This window comes from Pristis pectinata, chromosome 26 (genome assembly GCF_009764475.1).
Source record: "Pristis pectinata isolate sPriPec2 chromosome 26, sPriPec2.1.pri, whole genome shotgun sequence".
NCBI lineage: Eukaryota > Metazoa > Chordata > Chondrichthyes > Rhinopristiformes > Pristidae > Pristis > Pristis pectinata.
In genome coordinates this window covers 24,899,913-24,921,492 of record NC_067430.1, presented here as the reverse complement: position 1 = coordinate 24,921,492, position 21,580 = coordinate 24,899,913, and the positions used below count along the sequence as shown (strand labels likewise).

The 21,580-nt window shown below is 39.8% G+C and overlaps 1 protein-coding gene across 2 annotated transcripts in view; it reads left to right on the top strand.

The window, feature by feature from the left end:
- Positions 1-21,580, top strand: part of pex14 (peroxisomal biogenesis factor 14) — a 193,024-nt gene that overhangs the window by 117,289 nt on the left and 54,155 nt on the right. The window lies entirely within an intron of this gene.

The window sequence follows — 21,580 nt, the reverse complement described above, 5'->3', positions numbered from 1 at the left end:
GAATATTTGAATGAGTGCAGCCTCCACAATATTAAACTCCTCATTACTTTTCAAGACAAAGCAGCCCACTTGATTGGCCACCCGTTAGCCACCGGTGCATCTTGGCTACAATGTGTGCTATCTACAAAGTACACTGTGCCAACTTATAAAAGCTTTATCAAGACCATGCAAATCCAGATTCATTATCTTCTCCATTCCAACTATTTAGCTATCCCCTCCTCATCACTATGTCTCAGTACTGGAATTCCCAAACCAATTGAAGTATGAGAGCAACCTCACCACACAGACTGCAGCAGTTCAATTAACAATAAATGAAGGCAACATTCATTCATAGAAATCACAGTATAGAAGCAGGCCTTTTGGACCTATGCTGGAGAGACAAGACTGCAGATGCTGGAATCTGGAGCAATGAACAATCTGCTGGAAGAACACAGTGGGTCAAGCAGCATCTGTGGTAGGAAAGGAATTGTTGACGTTTCAGGTTGAAACCCTGCATCAGGACTTGTGCTGCTTGACCCTCTGAGTTCCTCCAGCAGATTGTTGTTTGGACCTCTGCTGGCTTTGCCTGAGCCTCCTCCTATCCTTTCCTCTTGTAACTCTTCTTGGCATAATCCACTATTCTGTTCTCCCTGAATGCTTATTTAACCTCCCCTTATTGCATCCATACTATTTGCCTCAACAATTCCCTTGTAACTTTTGTTAATTCATAGTTATTTTTGTAATAAAACCTTTGTCTATAATGCCTTTTTAAAGCCCCTAGTGTCTCCTACATTTTGCTTTTAACAAATACAAACACATACACTACTAAATGGCAGTTGCATGGGAACTGCTGCAACAGTTATGCTTTTTTTTCTGTGTCCTGATGAGGCTCTAATGGATTGGAGATGTTCTCTTGGCAATGTAGAAAAAAAGTTACTTAGCAGATGTTCCAAAATGTTGTTCAGAGGTTTCTGTTACTGCACCTGTTCAATAAGATCATATTGGGACCAAGTGCTCGACAAGACCAAACAGGACTGAAATATTAAACAGTTTCTTGTTGCTCTGGTTTAATCCTATGTGTCAAATGATTTTAAAGCTCTGGAATGCCCCCAGTTGTCCTATAATTTAGTTTTTCAGATGTATATTCAAGAACTAAAGTCTGCTTGTACCACTTGTTATGAAGCTACTAAACTTTACACAGCTGTAGCCAACTTTTAGGAGCATTAGAAGCATTTAATGTTGCTTAGTACTGCAGCATTTTACTGGTAATATATAGAATAAGATGTCATGTACCTTTCCATCTGCTTGGATAAGTTGATCATCTCAAGTTCCAATGACTTTAATGGAGATACAAAAACTGCAGATGTTGGAATCTGAACCACACCACAAGTTGCTGGGGGAACTCAGCAGGTCAGTCAGCATCAGTGGAGGTAAATAGACTGTGGATATTTTGGGCCAAGGCCCTTCATCTAGATGAGAGAGAGGAGAGGGGGGCGGGAAGGAAGTGGGGCATCCAGAGCCAGCAGGGATACGTGCATATAGTGATAGACAGGGTGGAGACAGGAATGTGGGATAATGAACTGATAACTGTAGAAGCTTGAAGGTAATCAGGTGTGGAATGTAAGTTGTGAAGGGCTGCAGAGATGGGGAAGAAAACAAAAAACAGAGGGTGGGGGGGCGGGGTAGCTGGGATGGGTATGGATATGGATATGGAAGATAGATTGAGTGGAAGAACCAAGAAGGGGGCAGCTGGGGGAATGGGAGGAGGAGGGGGTGGATGGGAGGGTCTGGTAGAAGAATCATAGAATCGTAGAACAGTACCGCACAATACAGGCCCTTCGGCCCACAATGTTGTACCGACCTTTAAACCTCGCCTAAGACTATCCAACCCCTTCCTTCCACATATCCCTCTATTTTAAATTCCTCCATATGCTTATCTAGCAATCCCTTGAATTTGACCAATGTACCTGCCTCCACCACCGCCCCAGGCAGCACATTCCATGCCCCAACCACTCTCTGGGTAAAAAACCTTCCTCTGATATCTCCCTTGAGATTCCCACCCATTACTTTAAAGCCATGACCTCTTGTATTGAGCATTGGTGCCCTGAGAAGGAGGCGCTGGCTGTCCACTTAATTCCTCTTAATATTTTGTACACCTCTGTCATGTCTCCTCTCATCCTCCTCCTCTCCAAAGAGTAAAGCCCTAGCTCCCTTAGTCTCTCCTCATATGCATACTCTCTAAACCAGGCAGCATCCTGGTAAATCTCCTCTGCACTCTTTCCAACACTTCCACATCCTTCCTATAATGAGGTGACCAGAACTGGACACAGTACTCTAAGTGTGGTCTAACCAGAGTTTTGTAGAGCTGCATCATTACCTCGTGGCTCTTAAACTCGATCCCACGACTTATGAATGCTAACATAGGAAGGGGATGGAGAGAGGGTTACCTGAAATGGGAGAACCCAGTATTCATGCCATTGGGCTGAAGGCTACCCTGGTGGAATTTGAGCTGCTGTTCCTCAAAGTCTGCGCTTGGCAGTGGAAGAGGCCAAGGACGGAAAGGTCAGTGTGAGAGTGATTGTGAAAATTAAATTGTTTTATCATCTCCTTCACTTCATACTTATTAATGTAGGTGAGTGAGGAAACATGTATGATTCATGAAGGTTCTTGGTGAAACTCTGGAAAACTTGGACCATTTCCCACATCTCGGGAACCTCTCAGCAAACGCAAACATTGATGATGAAATTCACCATTACCTTTAGTGTGCCAGTGCAGCCTTTGGCCAACTGAGGATAAGGATGTTTGAAGATCATAATCTCAAACCCAGCACAAAACACATGGTCAAGCAGGCAGCAGTAATCCCTGCCCTCATATATATTTCTGAGTCTTGGACTACCTATAACAGGTACCTCAGTGTTGGAAAGATGCCACCAATGCTGTATCTACAAAATACTGTAAATTCATCGTCATCCTCAATCCCGAGGACCCGCCTAAGAAGTAAAACTAAGAAAATTGGCTGTTAACAATTTTCTGACCATATTTATATCATTATCAGTATGGCTTTGTATTAAGTTAAGATCTGGATAGAACACAAATCTATGTAAACTCTGCTCTATATCTAAGATTTTTGTTTATCCTGGCCACATTACCCACTTTCACTAATGCTTTATTTAGAAAAATTCAGATGTGTTTACACCTACACCTGGTGTTTACAAAACTCCCAAGATATCCTTTTCACATCTGGTGTTAACTATCCAAAAATCAAGGTGCATGTTTTTTATCATAATGGTGTAAGGCAAAACCTAAGTGAGCAAATCAGGAATGTGTGCACAATGCTCATTCTTGACATAATAGCCTACCAAAATCTTCATGTACGTTACTTTAAAGTTGCTTCATGAGCTCTCACTCGTTAACCTGCACACAAAAACAGAAATTTCCATCCTACAAGGAGAGGAAAATCATTCCCTAGGGCACATTTGTTTAGATTTTCCCATGAGCTTCCCGTAGTTTGACTGATTTGCAAGTGGATCCTTCATTCGTTTTGTTTATTTAGATCAGACTATTTATTTGTGGCAGCTTATGATTTTCAAATGATACCTCAGAGTTGCCTATCTTTTATTGGATATCAGTAATTCTTTACGTGGTTGTCTGCTGTCTCACAACCCAAGGCAGCCAAATCCTTATCCAGTGTTCACAAGATTCCAGAACTTGTAGGGATGAATCCTGACCGCCTAAATGCTAAGCATTATTTGACCTATGACTTTCTGCAGTTGGGATTTAATTTACTAAGATGAGCTTCAAATCCCCAGGTCAGAGAGAAAATGAGAAATATTTGGTCCACCTAGGTAGCTGGGTGGAAGGTGTTGGAATTCTAAAGATTTATGGGTCTGTTGTCAAAAATCAATCAGAGGTGTAGCTCAGGCTTGGTTAGGCTAGCACACTGGCATCCCTTGCACTAAGTATGCCAATAAGTGATCAACATCAGACATTCGGGTAGAATCCTGACTCTAAACTTCCCTATGGGCTAGTGCTAGGTATATGAGCCATTTATTCATAAAGTGAATGATTCCTTTGTTTTCACTTCATAACTGTCAGTTTTGGTCATGGCAGATCTTGGCTGTTAAAACCTGTGTGTTATCCTTGGACAATACACTAAAACTCAACTTTTTTATCAGCATGTGTCTAAGATGAACAAATCCTAGATCTAGCTACAGATCCAAGAACCACCAGTTTGAGACCTTCATCTGTGTATTTTGGAGTTCCTGCACAGTAAAATGCTCTCTTGACCTAGGGAAAACCTCCTGTCATTCATCAATCCGATTTCAGCATTGATACTCTGTGTAGGAAGGTCTCATTTAATGTTTTAAGAGCATCTGTACCAGTTGAAGGTGCAGGCTGCAAAGTGTCTTTGCTTTATGAAACAGGACACCAAAGTGGGGGTGATGTTAAGGATTTATACTTTTTAGAAGGTCAGTTGGCTTTAATTCTACAAATTCCATCACTTTGTTTTTAAATTAAATCATAACTTGTGGGAATCTATTGCATTTATTGCCCATTCTGAATTTTCCCAGATGCTGATGAGCCACTGCCTGACTTGGATTTGGGCTGGTTAAATCTGTTCAGTGAGGAATCTTTTAATAACGGTTTATCAATGTGTAGTCCAAAAAAATTTAGAAAGCAGTACACTGCTTTGCTGAGTTCCTGGTGATTAGAAGGCAGCTATTGGAGAAATTGCATTCTCTGTTTTAAAGCATCTGTCTTGAACCATCTGTTTCAGTACTGTGAAATACTGCCATCCTGAAACAGAATGTCCTTGAGATCTGCTGTGTTTCAGTATTAACTTTTTTATTTGTATGTTGAGGTTGAATGAATGTTTAATTATTTTAGATGAATGTTAATTTGTGGAGTGGAGTTCAACTACATTCAAAGATCTTTTAAATGTCTTTGCTTTTGAAGTCTGCATACTATATTACATGTTTAACTGGACACTTTTGTCCACCTAAGTTTAATAATTTATTAATGTTATTGGCACTGAAATTGGATTGGAATTATTTTGCTGCTCTTATATATCTCTTCTTATTGCCTTTATCAACAGAGGATCTACTCAGAATGATACTTCAAGTTAAAATGATAGTGAAAATACTTGCTTTGTGAAAAATCAGACAAGGGTGCCACGGAGCAGTTTTCCCCCTCCCATGATTGCTGTTCATATGTCAACTTTCATGAAAAAGTAAACAACACTCTAGTTAATTAATCAGCCTATATATGATCCATAATTGTCTTTGCCTTGAGAAGAATTAACTATCTGCTTCATCTGATCAATTGAAAGGCTAAAGTTAGTGCATATACAGCTAAATATTGCTGATTCCTTGAAATGTATTTTTGGTTCTGGCATGCAATCTCAACTTAAAGTTCATTTGATCATGGTTAATGGTGAATGGAACATCAGAGCGAGTTACTTGCATGTTGTTCAGAAACAAAGCCCTAAATCCTTTACAAAGGCAAAAGTACCATCAGAATGCTACATTGTCTTTGGGTACATTCTAAGTTTTGAACCAAAGAAAGTTTTAAAGTTCAAACCAATATATTGCCACTTCCTTAATAAAAAAAAATTACTTTCTTAAATTTATGTTTCATTAACGATTCTCTCATTCTACTCAGAAATAATATTTCAGAACTACTTAACCTAAACTTTTTTAACTTTACATGTATAGGTCAGGACCATCCAGCCGCCTTAGTATATTCTTGGAGAGTCTTTTAATTTTTGCTTGTACCTTATCCCGTTTACATTTTAAATTATTCTTGCTTTTCTTGATGCTTAGCAGATGCTTAGCCCACTGGGAGCATCTCAAACCAAGGGGCTTAATTTTAGAAAAGGGGTCACTCATTTAACGTGGACTTGAAGAGGGATTTCTTCTCTGCCATTCAGGACTCCTGAGACTCCTGACTCTTTGGATTTTTCTGCCCCAGAGAGCCGCATAGGTTGACTCAAGGCAGAGGTTGAGCCACACACAAGAGATTCTGCAGATGCTGGAATCTGGAACAACACACACAAAATGCTGGAGGAACTCAGCAGGTCAGGCAGCATCTATGGAGGGAAATAAACAGTCGATGTTTCGGGTCGAGACCCTTCATCAGGACTGGAAAGGAAGAGGGCAGAAGCCAGAATAAGAAGGTGGGGGAGGAGGAGAAGCTCAGGCTGGCAGGTGACAGGTGAGTCCAGGTGAGAGGGGGAAAGTAGGAGGGGGGGATGAAAGGGAGTGATGTAAGGAGGTGAGAGGTAGAAGGGGCAAAGGGCTGAAGAAGAAGAAGGAATCCGGTAGGAGACGACAGTAAATCATGGGGAAAAGAAAGGGAAGGTGGAGAGATTGAGCCATATTTGAACTGCAGATGGAGTCTAGGGATAGGAGGTCAAGACAGGATCAGCCCTGATCTTGTTGAATGTTGGAGCAGGCTTGAGGGGCTGATTGACTTCCTCCTCCTCCTGGTTCCTGTGTTCTTTCTCTATGGGATCTCAGTGCATGCAAACATTTATACAATGCTAACCTAAAACAGCACGCTGAGTGGGGATTAATCATTGGTTTATAGAGTATTGCCATAAATGGCGATGTATTTACTATACATTACTAGCAATCAATTTGCTTTTTTAAACTGCCTTGCCAGTTAGTCTAGGTATTGACAGTAATATATTTCCACATCCAGGGTCCTATCTGAATCTCACTGCTAATTCCATTCACTGGTACTTCTACCACACATTTTTCCCTTCAGTGTGTAGTACTTTACATTCATTATTGAATCTCATTAGCTATTTGTCTGACCATTTGCATAACCTAAAAGCTTCTGCAAATGATTAACTGTATTCTCCGCTCTGCTGCTCTTTCTATTTTAGTGTCTTCTACAAATTTGACAAGCTTAAAATTGATTTTGGCATCGTTTGTTTATGGAGATTTGAAGCAGTGGGGATCCAGGCACCTCCAGTGCTCTACTGCCCCCACCCCTCCTCCCACAAACTGACATTTAAATGCTCACTGATACATTATTTTCCATTTGAATCTTATCAATTTCCTATTCTGTTCCCTGTTGGAGTTGTAGGGAGTGATTGCTGGGATTGAGGACCTGTCCTATGAGGAGAGACTAAGCAGACCAAACCTATACTGTCTCTGGAACTTACAAGAATGAGAAGTGTTTTCCTCAAACCATGCAAAATTTTTAGAGGTTAATAGGGTGGATACAGGGATAATGGTTCCTCAGACTAGGGTGAATTGAACTGTAGGTCAGCCTCAAAATAAATGATTGGCCATTTGGCAGTGAGCTGAGAAGCAATTTCTTTACCCAAAAAGTAGTGAGTCTTTGGAATTTTTGATCTTGAAGTCCAGTAGAGACTTAGTCATTGAAATGTTCATATTCAAGATAAAAATTGTCATATTCAAGATAAAAATGCATGGATTTTTAGACATTAAGGGAATTGAGAGATGTGGGTGAGTACAGGAAAGTGGCACTGAGGTAAAATTTAAGCCATGATCTTATTGAATGGCAGGGCAGTCACGAGGGGCTGAATGGTGGACTCTGCTTTTCCTTATATTTTTATCTAGTATAATATCACATTTCTTTCTTTACAACATGACCATGTTTCCAAGTATGCCTCATTAGTCGAAACGTGCTTTGGGACGATCTGAATAACTTATCATTTTGCAAGGGCATCCGGATATTGTTTTCTTCAGATTAGAATAGGCATGTGATGTGACTACACCGATGAAGGAGGTTAGGGCAATGAAACATTATCTCTTTGAAACATCAAAGATTACTAAAGAGCTTGTACGATAGATATTACAAGGATATTTCCCCTGATTGAAGAATCTAGAATCGGTGGGTGGAGTACAGTCTCGAAATAAGACAAATGAGGAAGAATTTCTTCTCTGAGTTGTGAAGAAAATTTCTTCTCTGAGCTGTTGAATCAATGTATATTCAAGGCTGAGATAGATTTTTGGACTGTAGGAGAATAGAGCTTTTGGAAATTGAACTGGTATATAGGATGAAGGCCAAAGATCAGATTATCTATAATTTTCTTGGTGGTGGAATAGACTTAAGGGACTTCATGACCAATTCCTGGCACTCTTGTGTTCTAATGGAGGTTTAGTGTGCCTGAGCTCTTTGAAACCATCTAGTTATGTTATAAGTGCCTTCCCTTTTTTTTTAGATAAATGAAGCAGCCAGTTTTGCAATCAGAAAACAAATGAGATGAAATGAAATGTGATTTGATCTTTTTTGATCACGATAGATAAGTGAGGATAGAATGTTAGTTAATACTAACTGGACCATGACTTAATATCATATCTGAATGACAATGCCTCTAACAGAATTTGCAACTTGGAGGAGGATTTTTTTAATAAGATTTCTTTATTAGTCACATGTACATCGAAACACACAGTGAAACGCATCTTTGCGTAGAATGTTCTGGGGGCAGCCCGCAAGTGTCGCCACGCTTCCAGCGCCAATGTAGCGTGCCCACAACTTCCTAACCAGTACGTCTTCGGAATGTGGGAGGAAACCGGAGCACTCAGAGGAAACCCACGCAGTCACGGAGAGAACTTACAAACTCCTTACAGACAGCGGCTGAAGTTGAACCTGGGTCGCTGGCACTGTTAATAGCATTACGCTAACCGCCACACTACAGTTTTCGAATTCACAACCTCCAGACCCTGAGACAAGATTGCTTTTAGTTGAACCAATATGATGTTAGAATACTAATGTTAATTTGTTGATTTGTAATTGTTTGATCTAGTGTAGACATACAATTCTATACCAGTCAAAGCTTGTTTGCAGCTATAAAACTTTTTACCAGAGATATACTCTTTGACATTGGTCAAAATATTTTTGTTATAAAATGCCAAACTCTTTCTAACTCATTAAATAATGAATTTCTTTGTTTCAGCAGATATCTGTTAAATTGGTTCATTATCTGCAATTACTAACTGTCATCCTTCCAGCCAGAAATCTGACAGACAGAAAATAGCTTGCTTTATTCTTGTCAGCAACTGTACTTGAGTTTTACAGTTTTGTTGTTGAATGTTAACAGCTGTGCTAACGTGACTTTCTGTTATTAGTTTTATGGTGGGTTAAACTGTCCTCTCACCTTTGGAATAGTTAACTCCAGCCCGACTGATGGTAGCTGGAAGGAAACATTGCTGACATTTACCCTGTGGCACCAAATTTCCTGCCATTTGGTCCAAGCTGTTTCGTTCAGAGATTCCATGAGCTGCAGTGCAAAAATTGACAATGCAATGTTGGTGGCCATTCAACATCCATTTACATCGCTAAACTGTTTCCATTATTATCAGATTTACACCACTTATGGACAGTTATGTCAGTAGATATATTCAGGACAACATTTATTCAGTGGTTAAAAAAGCAATGGCAGATTATCTAGTTACATTGCCACATTTCTGTTTATGGGCACTTGATGTGTTCAAATTGGTTGCTGCATTTTCTATATTAAAACAATCATAATATTTCAAAAGTTGGGATGACGCTATTAAGGCAAGCAAGTACAGATATGTTAAGGGCCAATCACTTTTAACCTACTTAATTCTGACCAACAGACTGCAATCAGTGAGGATAGGCAGAAACACCTCCAGCACAATTATTCTCAACACTGGTGCCCCACAAGGCTGCGTCCTCAGCCTTCTGCTCTACTCCCTATAAACTCATGACTGCGTGACCAGATTCTGCTCTAACTCTATCTACAAGTTTGCAGATGATGCCACCGTAGTGGGCCGTATCTCAAATAACGATGAGTCGGAGTACAGGAAGGAGATAGAGAGCTTAGTGACATGGTGTCATGACAACGACCTTTCTCTCAATGTCATCAAAACAAAAGAGTTGGTCATTGACTTCAGGAAAAGGGGCAGTGTACATGCTCCTGTCTACATCAGTGGTGCTGAGGTTGAGAGCTTCAAGTTCCTAGGAGTGAACATCACCAATAGCCTGTCCTGGTCCAATCACATAGACACCACGGCCAAGAAAGCTCACCAGCGCCTCTACTTCCTCAGGAGGCTAAAGAAATTTGGCATGACCCTTTGACACCCACCAACTTTTATCGATGCACCATAGAAAGCATCCTATCTGGATGCATCACAGCTTGGTATGGCAGCTGCTCTGCCCGGGACCACAACAAACTGCAGAGAGTTGTGGGCACAGCCCAGCACTTCACAGAAACCAGCCTCCCCTCTGTACATACTTCTCGCTGCCTTGGTGAAGCAGCCAGCATAATCAAAGACCCCACCCATCCAGGTCATTCTCTCTTCTCTCTCCCATCAGGCAGAAGATACAGGAGCCTGAAGGTACATACCAGGAGGGTCAAGGACACCTTCTATCCCACTGTTATAAGACTATTGAACGGTTCCTTTAGACGATGAGATAGACTCTTGACCTCACAATCTACCTTGTTATGACCTTGCTGCCTGCACTGCACTTCCTCTGTAGCTGTGACACTTTTCTCTATATTCTGTTATTGTTTTTACCCTGTACTACCTCAATGCACTGTGTAATGTATTGCTCTGTACAAACAGCTGGTGGTGGAAGTGGTGAGATACTCTGGCAAAGAGCCGGTGCAGACGCAATGGTCAAATGGTCCCTTTTGATGTCACCATTCTACGGTTCTAGAATCTGATGTCAGGGTAGTGGTAAACTGGTGAGATCCCTTTGAATTTAAGATTCAAAATGCTATTACAGCACCAGCGACCCGGGTTCAATTCCAGCTGCTGTCTGTAAGGAGTTTGTACGTTCTCCCTGTGTCTGCGTGGGTTTCCTCCGGGCGCTCCGGTTTCTTCCCACATTCCAAAGATGTACTGGTTAGGAAGTTGTGGGCATGCTATGTTGGTGCCGGAAGCGTGGTGACACTTGCAGGCTGCCTCCAGAACACACACTACACAAAAAGATGCATTTCACTGTGTGTTTCGATGTACATGTGACTAATAAAGATATCTAGGTGGCTTAGGTTGCAAAAGTGAATGGTTTGTTTTTAGTAAATGTGTGCTGTTTTGTAAAAATATCATTCTAAACTGGATTCATCTACAAATTTTCCAAGTTTCTAACATTGTTTTCATTTGTGAAGGCTCGCACGTACAGTTTGAGAGTTTTCTCTGTACAGAGTAATCTGAATTATGACAAGTAGGCTTGTGTACGAGATGACATGGATTAAATCCTTAATTCATAAGTGTGATAACCATGGGGTACTAAGACCTTTTGTATTACCTGGGACAATGCTTTTTCTTGGATGAATGAGAAGTAAAGATAGCGATTCTCCATGGCTAACGCATATTTGTTTATCTCACAAAGATTCCTCAGTGTTTTATGTACTTTCTACCCAGTACTAGGATCCATTGAAGGATGCTGATATGATAATTGGTGACGATTAACCAGGATTAGTAGGTGTTGCTTGCTGTTCATGAGATTTTGTGTTTTTTCTCGTGGGCTGTGAAGTAGCGTAGTAGTGTTGTTGATCAAGTTGAATTTCATTGCTCAATCTTGTGTTTGTCTTAGTTGTGTAGAAAGAATGGAGCCCCTTTTTTGTGGTAAAAGACATTGCGGAAGGGAAATAGTGGTTCATGTTGCTCTCAGTTGTACTTGCTAAGACGTACAAGTTGATTAAAGCCTTGCTGGCTTCAGCCATATCCAGTAAGCAACAAGTAAGACTTCTGATAAGGTCCTGCATGGCAGGCTGGTCCAGAAGGTTAAGGCACAAGGGATGCAAGGCGTGTTTGCAAACTTGGCTTGGTGATGGGAGGCAGAGGGAAGTGATGGATAGGTATTTTTCTGGCTGGAAGTCTGTAACAAGTGATGTACCACAGGGATTCAAGCAGGGACCTTTGCTGTTAGTTATATTTATAAATGACTGGGATGAGAACGCAGATAGTCTAATTAGTAATTTTGCAGATGATACGAAAATTGGTGAAGTCATAGATAGTGAAGACAGTTGTCTAATGTGGGACATAGATCAGCTGGAAAGTTGGACGGATCAGTGACAGATGGTATTTAATCCACTTCAGGAAGTTAAATTCTGGTAGGACAGAGAGAGTAAATAAGATAAGATATCTTTATTAGTCACATGTACATCGAAACACACAGTGAAATGCATCTTTTGTGTTGAATGTTCCGGGGGCAGCCTGCAAGAGTCACCACGTTTCCGCCAACATAGCATGCCCACAATTTCCTAACCCGTACGTCTTTGGAATGTGGGAACCCGGAGGAAACCCACACAGACACAGGGAGAACGTACAAACTCCTCACAGGCAGTGGCCGGAATTGAACCCGGGTCTCTGGTGCTGTAATAGCGTTACGCTTACCGCTGCAGGAACCTTAGCATTGATGTGCAGAGTGATCTTGTGGAGCAAATCCGTTAGTCCCTGAAAGTGGCGACACATGTGGATATGGTAGTGAAGAAGGCATTTGGAGTTCTTGCCATCATAGTCCAAGGCATTGAGTGTAAGAGTTGAGACGTCATGTTGAAACTGTACAAGACATTGATTAGACCGCATTTGGACTATTGTGTATCGTTGTGGTCACCACACTATAGAAAGGATGTGGTAGCAATAGAGTGCAGCAGAGATTCACTGGACTGTTGCCTGGAATGGAGCACTGTAGTTATAACAAGAGATTGAATAGGCGGGCTTTACTTTCACTGGAACATCAGAGGCTGAGGATATTATAATGCTATGAGGGGCATAGATAGGATAGATAATTAGAGTCTTTTTCTCAGGGCAGGGGAACCTAGAACTTGAAGGCACAGGCTTAAGGAGATCTGAAGGATAAGTTTTTCACACCGAGGGTGGTGGTTATCTGGAATGAGGAAGTGGTAAATGCAGATACAATTACAACATTCAAAATGTATTTGGGTAGGTAAGGTAGGAAAGGCATAGAAGGATATGGGCCTAATGCAGGTAGATGGGATCAGCGTAAATAACATCACGGTCAATGTGGGCGAGGCGAGCCGAAAGGACCTGTTGCTGTGATGTCAGCTGACGACATTTGAAGAGTTGGCTGAATCAGTTAGGTAGTTAGGTAGCACAAAGGCCCCACTTCCAATCCTGTAGTTCAACGGTGTAAGTTTTAACAGTTTGAATCGGCATCCAGAAGAAATTGTTGTGGACTTTATCGCAGACTTCATATGGATTCCTGGACACTGCTCGTATGGTGTAGGTTTGGAGGAGGTGTTGCGAGAATGAACTGTGTATGGAATCCAAGATGTGTGTTCTCAAAGGAATCTGCTCAGTGAGAAGAAACTGAATTTTAAGTAGGTTTTAGATATTGCCCAGGTAATGGTAATAGGAATGGAGCAAGCATAGGCTTTGCAACATCACCCAGCGAAGGCTCAGAGTGTTAACAACTTGAGCTCTGGCCCTGCTTCATCTTCCGGAAAAGTGAAAGGTGATGTTATTGTGGCAGTGCAGAACATTGAACTAATGGGTATAGACAGAGAGTCCAGTTACCATAATTGAGGTATCAAGAAGCATCAGTTAGCACCTTGCTACAAAGTAAAACAAGACCATGGCAAACTCAAGCAATCAAGCAGTGCAAATCCTGTTGGAAAGAATAGTGAAGCACATAGTTTGCATGAATTAGGTGAGGATGATGGGGTCTTAAACGGATTGTATTGACTCACACTAAGTTAACTGAACCTTTCCATACGTCCGTGTATTTTGAAGGAAGAAGAAAGGGAGTGTCAGTGGAAGTTGCAACGTCCTGCAATATTGATGATGTGAGAGCAGAATTTAAATATAGGCTGGGTGGAATTGTGAGGCTGTTCACCTCACCTACAATGGAGAAAGTATCAAAGTGATAGGAATGTGTGAAATTGGAATGGAAAATGGTGAAAGTGAAACATTGCTCCCTCTTATTTCCAGAGCAAGGATTCAGTTTTATGGGATGAAATTGGACATTAAAAATGAAACTAGAGATCAGCTGCAGTTGAGTTGGCAGGCACGGTAGTGTAGCGGTTAGCGTAACACTTTACAGCGCCAGCAACCTGGGTTCAAATCTGGCCGCTGTCTGTAAGGAGTTTGCACGTTCTCCCCGTGTCTGCGTGGGTTTCCTCCGGGTGCTCTGGTTTCCTCCCACATTCCAAAGACGTACAGGTTAGGAAGTTGTGGGCGTGCTATGTTGGCACCGGAAACGTGGCGACGCTTGCGGGCTGCTCCCAGAACACTACACAAAAAGATGTATTTCTCTGTGTGTTTCGATGTACCTGTGACTAATAAAGATCTTATCTTAAGTACCTAAAGGTGTTTCATGATGAACTTAGTGGGACTCTGAGTCTTGCAAGCCAAAGTTTACCTGAATCTTACACTGGGCTCTTTGAAAGCATCATCTTTCAGAGATTGTGGAAGAGCTGCAGAGGCTGCAGGAAGAACTATCATTGAACTAATCGAGTTTTCTAATTGGACTGCTGCAACTACTCCTATAGTGAAGGCAGGTTGCACTATTTGGATCTGTGGAGTTTACTAGATGGCTATCCCTTACCTCTGAAGATTTGTTTACTCAATTAGGAGGAAGACAGACCCTCGTAACCTTTTGACATGTCACATGCTTATCAGCAAATTGAGTAGGAGAAGGATTCAAAGGGCACTTGATGATAAATACTCACCATGGGCTGTTTTGATACAGGAGACATCTATTTGGGATAGTATCAACTCCAGGCATTTTTCAGAGAACAGCAGATAGTGTGATCCAAAGTCTACCAGGTACCTAAATAGCATCTGGCGAAAACAAAGTAGGACCTTAAGGAAAATTTAAGTGTGTGCTAACGATTCTGAGAAGCAGGATTAACATTGAGGAAAGACAGGCAAAGGCATGGTCCAGGCTGTATTGGATATACCTCGTCTGATCAGACCTCTACATGACTTGGTAAATTCCAAGCTAACATGGAAGACAGCTAGAAAACAAGCTATATTCAGAGAATTGAAGCTGCTGAACTGCCAAGTTCTTCCTTATGATCAAGTGAACTCTTTGCTACAGTCTTATGACACATTGCCTCTGTGTAATTTTGTAATTCTGTGTAGAGAATGCAGTTGATGACCTATTGGTTTAGCATTATGGTCTCTTTCTGAGGCAGAACAACATTGCCCACAAGTAGACAAAGGAGGTTCAGCTGTTGTCTGCAGAGTAATGAAGTTGCTCAAGTATTTGTATCGGCAAAACTTTATAATTTTTAAAGGACAGAAGCCTTTGCTGAGTGTTTTTGAGGATTTCTGATGGCCTCAGAGTGCATGGATGAGCATGAACACTGTTTTCACTTTAAGATGATAGCTACTTTCTACAGGTGATGATCCAGCACAACCTGAGATGTAGTGTTCTCAGCTGGCAAGAAAATCACCAGATAGATTAAATTTATGAATGGGGAAATGTTAGTTTATGATATTGTTAACATTTGGACTGAATTTAATGAATGTCTTTGTCCAAATTGAAGGGAAGAGATGTGAAAACCTTAGGGAACTAGAAACCTATGTTGTAACCCTATTGTTATTAATGTTTCTACTTGATGAGCAGAAAATAAAGATGCTACTCCCATGATTAATGCATGGTTGTTGATTTCAAAATGAGGACTCTGTGTTTTACATTGTTTCTACTTGCTGCTCAGATCTATTGAAGGATGCTATTATGATAAAACTGTAGATGTAGTGTGCTGTGTGAATTCCTGAAACTTTATTCAGTTCTAAGAAACTAATTTTTCTTTGGTTATCCTACCTCTTGTGAGGCTGTAAATGTAAAATCAGGAAGCCTGCACTCTCACATTTACTGATGCTAATGTGGAACTGGCGACTAGGAGGCGTACAAGAGCAATTTAGAAATTTCCAGGCAGGAGAGGATTGATTATTTCTGTGTTGGAAACAGGACTGATACAACATGATTCTGTTTCATTCAGCAAGTTGCTTTAAACAGGATTTTAAATGGTTGGTACTGGAAAGTGTAAACGTCAGACAGGTAGTGATGTAGCAGATGTTTATAATTTTACTGCCCAGTGACAAAGAGATTCCTTAGACAGGAGGTGAAGTGACTACTTTTATTGCTACTTTTTGACAAAGGAGGCTTTTCTACTTCAGTTGCATTGCTTGAAAGATGCTGTAAAGGATGTTTCTTTGTAATTAATCCAGAAAAAGAAAACTTTGCATGAATTGAAAATAAAATTGATGAAGAGCTCTTGATTATTTCTGGCTATAATTTATTACACACGGTATTATTTTCTGGCATGCGATTATTTACTAGCTCTGTGCATGGCTTGTCAATAGATGTTTTTTTTACCTAAAGAATGGGTCCTAAATTAGAAATGTCAAAATGCAGTTTGTAAAATACTTGTGATTCAAATCCAATTTAGTTTTTATCTTAATTGGTATAATTCATAAACTGAGTAATTATAACCAATTCCCTGTGATTGCCACAGGGTGGTCTTTTGCTGGGGGTGCCAATTTATTTGATTGGATGTAAATGGGCTATTATTTATGAACTAATTTACCCAATTTTGCCCAATATCTTGTTGCAGATTTTGTACTCCCCTAAGTTACTGAAGCTAAGTTGTTGCTGCCAAACCTCAGGATCACTGAGATGCTCGTGGGATGTGGACTGTACTTGCACAGACATGTCCACAATGAGCCTGGTGTCAGCAGCAGGGTCAATGTAGTTAGGGTGTTGCCACACCCTCACTGATTAGGACATTCTGGCTGCCACTGACGGGTGTAAAGGCTTCCATTGGACCATTTTCACTGGGGAGGGAAGAAGATAGCATATCTATAATTCTTTGGCAATAGCCTGTGATCAGGCATGGCATTATGTTTTGTATGCAATGTTGCCTTGGAGTTCTCAGTAAGGAAGGAGTCTGCACAATGAAGTGGGATGCTAGGTTCATTTCTATTGCCTTTGGTCTGAAGTCAGCACCCAGCAGAGAATATAACAAGGAAAGGAGATGGAGTAAGCAGTAAAGTCCTCTGATCTGCTGATCTGATCTGTTCTCTGCTCTCAACCCACCTTTCCTTTCTGACCCCCATAATCCTTGATTCAAAAATCTATCTTGCCCTTGATTAACTTATTGAAAGGGACATTCACAGTTCACTAGGGTAGAGAACAGCAAAAATTCACAGTTCACTGTGAGAAATCCACACCAGTCACAGTCTTAAGTGGCTAGTCCCTTATCCCGAGACAGTACCACCTAGTTCTAGGCTCACTCCACGAGGAATATATCCACACAGTGTCTACCCTGATCCAATCCATTCTGCATCTTATATGTTTCAACAACATTCACCTCTTATTCTTCTAAACTTCATATAGTATATCCCACTCTACTCGATCTTTCCTCTTAGGATAACCCCTGGTATAAGTGATCAATCTAATAAACCCTTGCTGTAGTGCCTTTAAGACCATTGTATCCTCAAATAAATAGACCAGATCTGTGCCAAGAGCATTGGACGGTTGTGTCAAGATTTTTCATGCTATTCCTTACTTCTGCAAACCTGAGACTAAGTTGGCATCCTTCCTTCTCTTTCACCTGACATTATTCGTGGGGAACCTGCCAGTATCAGGGCAGAGGTCAGGAAATTTGCTTACTTCAACTTTCTAATAGAATTAAATATTAGATAAATCAATGTTATTGCTGCATACGGATGCAATCTTAACCTTTTCCTTCAAAATTTTTTATCAATTTGCTATTTCATCTTAACTCTTTCAAGGGAGCATTTACTAATGCCTAAGATGTTTGAGTAGGAAAGAATGACTTACTTTCCCTTCTGCTCCCAGCATACAAATGAAGAGAGAGAATTTGTTGAGGTCTCGGAGATGTACCCTGCCAACCCATTTGGTTTGGACATGGTGCTTCCAAGATGTACTGATGGGTGGAAGGTGGGGTGATACTTCTAATTAACTTTACAGACTGTGGTGGAGGAAGAAATAAAATGCCACATCTAATAAAAATTATAGAAGTACGTGCAGGATGCCTTAATTTTCCTCAAATGGTTATTATCCGTTGTATGGCAAACTGTGTAGTAACATCACACGATGATGATTGTGCTGCTCATTTTGACTCACAGTTCTTAAAAATGATATAATTTAAGAGAGAGAAGTAGATTGGAATGTTTTTTTCTGAATGAAAGCTTAGAGCACTACAGATTTTTCCATTCATTTATTTGGACCAGATTTTTTAAATTTCTTTTGTAATTTATGTATTAATCATTTCATATTTTAAGAAACACAGAACTCCAGCCTGGCCATTTGGTGTTTCTCAGGAAGGTTATTAGAAGCCTTCATTAGTATTCAAAGTTCTAAGTCTCAATATAGGCAAGCAGCATAAGAAGATCTCGTGTTAAAGCAACTGCCTGAGTGATCTAAATTTGCCTTATTAGAACATTTGTCAGTAAATTTAATCTATGAGACTTTCCAAGCATCCTAGTACAGAGGAGCAGGCTTGAAGGCAGAAAGTAGGAGTATAAAGCAACGATAAAGGAATAGCAGATACATAAATCTGTTGATTGCTATAATACCCCAGCCTGCACAGTAGGGATACAGAGTACTGATAGTGCATTTGAATTGATTGTTTAGATTGTGAACTGCAGAAGATAATATCATCAAGCAGACATTTCAGTAGAATCCTTCTTAGTTTTAGTCACCTGAACAATTGAAATAAAATGGAAACAGCATCAAGAAACAGTGTAATGCTCTGAGTGTAAATTCCCAGATTAATGTGCACCAATTTTGCAATTAAATATATCTCAAATTCTGAGAAATCAATAATAATGTGTAGAATATTTGATTCAAAGTAAGTCTAATTCAAATAGTCCTAAGGATTGAAGAATATAAGTTTAGGCCACTAAAATTTGGTATCAAAATGATTACAGACAAAATTTTGTTACTACTTTGGAGTTCATGGTACTTTTGCCTTTGAGTGTATGAATTTATAACTTGGAGTTTTCAGAGTCTCAATGCAAGCTCTTTATGATTATGAATATTTATGATTTTTTGTAAGCTGCAGGTTCTAATCAAGAAAGTAGTTATATTATGATAATCATAAAACATAATTAACGTAATAGCCCACTGTTGGAGGATGCTTGCAGTGCCGTGTTAACCCCTGGAGAACTTTCTACTGGAATAAAACACATACAATGGGGTTAAAATTCTCCAGTTGATCATCGAATGATGCAAATGAAGAAACACTCTGTTGTTTCACCCTTTTTCTCTAATTTGCTTTGTGTTACTAATTAGAAACCTACAGAAAATAATTTTGGCAGTTATAGAGTAGAAGCCGCTTAACTGAACACCTCCCATGGCGAGCAAAACACTCCAAACAGTTATTCTTAATAAGGAAGCCCTATTAAAAGTATACATGCCAGTTTTGATTGGCAGTAATGCATCCTGGAATTGTCCATGATCTAAAGTAATTATTCTATCAGTAACAGGTTTACAATTGATGATAAGGGTAAATGCCACCCATTGAATCAATTGCATAGTGACAGTCCGGAAGATTATGCAAAATCTTTTGTTATCAATCACCTTTGTACTTCATCTATTTATGAAATCCCAATCAGTTTTCATTTCAAATGGTAGCACTCAGTTTACTGCATGCAAATTAAATTGACTTCATTGTTAAATCATGGGTTTTGAAGTCAGTGGCTGATCCATTAAAACAACAGACCTAGTCTAGATTATTTATCTAGAAGATCTTATTTTAGAAATCTGTATAGAATTTGTACATATTTAACAACCTTGCCATTTTCTAACATGAGATTCTTAATAAATATTTGTACTTTTGCTTAAAATAGTCAGGGCTTTCATGATGTACTGCTGTAAAAATGAGAATAATTTGGGCAGTATATTTTGCAAGGTTCTATAATACTTGAATTACAAAAATACATTTAACCAGCATTGAGCCTGGTGTTCGATGATACAATGTGTTGAAATCCTTAGAAATGAATAACAAAAGCAATTTGCTGCTAAATGGATTCAGGTGCAATGATTCTTGCCTCCCTCCAAGGAGGCACTTCCTCCTTGGAGAGAGGCCAAATTATGGGTGCAGACCTTGTAGGGTAATGGCAGCCCTATCTGCCTGTAAGAATTTATTCTCTTTACATATTTGTTCATGGTCTGGGACTGATTCAACAAAAAAAATCATTTTTCCACCACACATTGGAGTAAAGTAAACCTTCAGTATATCTGCAGGAGACTCTTGAGAATTCCTCTAGTTGGCTGCATTCAACTAAGGATAGAACTCCCCTAGGGCAGGGGAATGTATTGGAAGAGGAGCAAAATATCTGCCTTAGGGTGGTTTGTTAAACCAATGTTTCAAGTTTATGTAAGTGTAAATAGCAAAAAGCCTTAATATCTTCACTTGAAGACAAAGATCAATTATTCAGTTACTCTGGATTCTTAATAAAGTACAGCTTTTATGTTTGTTTTAAAACAGACTGTTAATACTCTGGTTCAGAATGATGTAATTTATCAAGATTGCTTCCAAAGGTAGTCTGGTAAACAGAATCCAGTGAAGTTAACTAAACCTAGTGCAGCATCTATGACAAAGGATCTGTCTGTTGGACTATCCATGATCAAAACACATTGTACCAAGATTAATTTATCATTCTCTTTGCTAATGATGGCTAACTTTGTGTTGCTTTCACTATTTCAGAAAAGTACTTCGATTTCCTTTAAAATTTATATTTATTTTAGATTTGTAAAATTATTTCTTTAGTTAAAGAAAATAAACTTGGATGCTTGTACATTACACCATTTTCATTAATGGTCCAATTTAATTTGCGTCAAAGATAACACCGACACGTGTTCTTTTCCAGTACTGAACATTAGATTTCATTAATGTTTTTATCTTTTTGATTAATTCAGTAAAATTCCTATCAAATTGTAAGTGGAAGCAAAGTACCTTGTGCCCAGTAAAGAATCTATTGAGCTGTGTCTAAACTGTTAGCTATCACTTAGAAACTTTCTGGGAGCTCTTGAAGTGGTCTTTTCTGGTTCTGTCTCGTAATATAATTGCAGTTGATCAGTGACTGAATTCTCTTTGGAATGATAAGACAAGATCTTTTTATTAGTCACATGTACATCGAAACACACAGTGAAATGCATGTTTGCGTAGAATATTCTAGGGGCAGCCCACAAGTGTCACCACGCTTCCGGCGCCAACATAGCATGCCCACAACTTCCTAACCCGTACGTCTTTGGAATGTGGAAGTAGACCAGATCACCTGGAGGAAACCCACGCAGTCACAGGGAGAACATACAAACTCTTTACAGACAGCGGCGGGAATTGAACCTGGGTCGCTGGTGCTGTAATAGCGTTACACTAACCGCTAAACTACTTAAAATGTTAAAAATTTTAATCTGTTTCATAGAAATATTAACTCACAATGTAAGAACATTGCTTAAACTAGTTCAGGAATTAATAATATTTAACAATATGCATATTTATTTAGTCTTTGCTGTATAGTTTTGCTCTGTGTTTCAAATATTGCTATTTGGCTGACAGTTGAGCATGTAGCTTGACGAAAATTAATATTTTTAAAGAAATATAAGGGTTGCAACATGTAAGGTGGGTGGATCTAATGATTTTTAGTTCTGC